The sequence below is a fragment of the Gnatocerus cornutus genome, chromosome 3, assembly GCF_029298725.1.
Source record: "Gnatocerus cornutus isolate USDA-ARS CGAHR chromosome 3, icGnaCorn1.1, whole genome shotgun sequence".
NCBI classification, from domain to species: Eukaryota; Metazoa; Arthropoda; class Insecta; order Coleoptera; family Tenebrionidae; genus Gnatocerus; species Gnatocerus cornutus.
The window spans coordinates 17,490,454-17,493,264 of record NC_142235.1 but is presented as its reverse complement, the minus strand read 5'-3'; positions in this window follow the sequence as shown (position 1 = coordinate 17,493,264).

Sequence of the window (2,811 nt, the reverse complement as noted above, 5' to 3'; positions counted from 1 at the left end):
TCAAACTCGACCAGAAGAAATCTCAATTTTGGTGTAACGCTCTTCTGATTTTTGCCCAAACTCTATACTGGGTGTTGGCATCGTATTTTTTTTACCTCCGCTTTATACAGGGGGACTTCAAATATGCTCTGTTGCGCCAAGTTGAACACTACATCCAGTTCTTCTACACATGCATGTTGTGTTATCTCCTCCACGTCTTTTCAACAAGATACGAGTTCTTGTACTCAGCCCTCCTCCAAAACGAGAAAGGCGTCTCCAAACAACACTGCTTGAAAAAAATCGGCCTCGCAATGTTCCTCCAGAAGAAAGCCATCGATGTCTTCAACGACTTGCTCGGATGGCCGATTTCGCTCATGATCTGCTATGCTGTTGGCCAATGTTTGGATAACATCGGTGATATTATCTACATGGAATCGAACTCGATTAAGGCGTGGACACACTCGGCCTTGACTCTCATAACTTTGGTAAAAACAAATCTTTAGGGATGTAGTGGTGGTAATGGTGGCACTGTTTCAGAGCTCGAATTTGTTCATGATGGCGATGTGTTCCATGGTGCTAGATAAACGGAAAAAAATCGTCATGTACACGTATGAAATGAACTGGAGTTTTGAGCGAGAGAAGCAGAAAGTGGAGGAGTCCGTGGATTTGATCAGGAAGACGGAAGTTCGGTTTACAGCGGCTCACTTTTTTGCGTTGAACAAGTCGACGATTTTAAACGTGCTTAATACGATTTCGTCGTTTGTGATTGTTTTGGCACAGTTTCGGGAATGAGTTTAAGGTTTTACTGTTTTTTTCTGCAAAACTACCACCTTATCAACTTGTTTTGTTCTGTGTACCACTGACAGCACTAAGGCAAACAGCAACGACAACAAAAAATTTCTTCTCCTCTTCGACCACTTTTTGGAGCTGTTATTTAGCTTCAAAACAACAGGAAAGCTTTCTTACAAGTTTTCCAGGAGTTCCTGGACCCTCGTTGTATGTTTATGCAGTTTTAATGATTAATAACTTAATTAATCAGTATCTTTATGTCCCAAATATAATCCTATTAATTCGTTTTTTTATTCCCCATAATTCAATAAAAAGTCAAAAAATTATAAGAAATAAACCCGGCGCATCCACCATTTTTTAAATTAAATTTTATTGTAAAATAAATCAATTTATAACAACAAATAGACTCGTAATAGACAGTTAATGTTTTGGTAATTTTTATTATTTTAACTTAACTTGTGCCACACAATAAATAGAATTTCTAGAAATTTCAGTTTTGAGACAAACAAACTAACGATACTATAATCTCTCTGTCAATTTTAATGCTATGATAATAAAATCTACGCAAATTTTTATTTTTCAGTTGTTTAATAACTCTATTAAGTCTCTAAATTATACAGCTGATTCATAAGTTGTTTAATAAACTCTACCAAGTCGCTAAATTAGAAAGCCAAAAATAGAAATTTTGGAAATTTTTATTTATGCTCTGAACCAAAATTGTTCAATATTTTTTACAAAAAATCGTAATTTTAGCAATTTTGGTGCTACAGTAATGAAACTGAGACAGATTGCTATTTTAAGGTAGTTAATTAATTCCTCTAAATTGCTAAATTATAAAACCAAAAATACAAATTTTAGAAGTTTTTATTTTTATACCAAACCAAAAATGTCCAACATTTTTCACAAACATTCGTAATTTTAGTAATTTTGGTGCTACAGCAATGAAATTGAAGCAGATTGCTAATTTTAGGTAGTTTAATAATTCCACTGAATTGCTAAATTATAGAACCAAAAATACAAATTTTAGAAGTTTCTATTTTCGTACTGAACTAAAAATGCCCAACATTTTTCACAAAAATTTATAATTTTTGCAATTTTAGTGCTAAAGCAATGAAATTGAGACAAACTGCTATTTTAAGGAAGTTTAATAATTCTACCAAATTGCTAAATTATAGAACAAAAAATACAAATTTTAAAATTTTTCATTTTTATGCCGAACTAAAAATGTTGAATATTTTTCACAAAAATTTGTAACCCTGGCATTTTAGTGCTATGGCCATCAAATTTGGAACAATTGCTATTCTTTAGTTGTTTAATTCTTCCAAGTTGCTAAATTACAAAATCAAAAATACAAATTTTGGCATTTTTTATTTTTACGCTGAACTATAATTGCCCAATATTTTTTACAAAAATTTGTAATTTTAGCAATTTTAGTGTTACAGCAATGAAATTAAGACAGATTGCTATTTTAGGTTGTTTATTAACTCCACCAAATTGCTAAATTATAGAACAAAAAATACCAATTTTAGAATTTTTTATTTTAAAACCGTAACTCTGACAATATTAAATTACAAATTTTGAAATTTTTATCTTACGCTGAATCAAAATTATTCAACATTTTTTTCAAAAATTTGCATCTCTCGTAATTTTAGTGCTATAGCTATGAAATTGAGAAAAAATACTATTTCTGAGTTGTTTAATATTTCCACCAAATGGCTATCATAAAGTAAAAAAAAACACAAATTTTAAAATTTTTATTTTCTTTTTCAAAGATTTTTTACGATGCCTGTTTTTTTTAAACAAATTGCTTAAGGAATATAAGGAACATATTTAAATAATTTAAGTTTATTTCGGCTGTTATACATACTTTTTTTGACTTTTTTATGCATTTCTCTAATTGCATTGGCTTACGAAAAATAAAGTTTAACAAGTAAATTTGATCTAAGTCACTTTATTTTTTTACAGAAACAATAAAATAATTAAAATTGTTTCTACTACTTTTCTGCTAATTTCGTTTTAGTGAGGTCTGAATCAATAACAAAA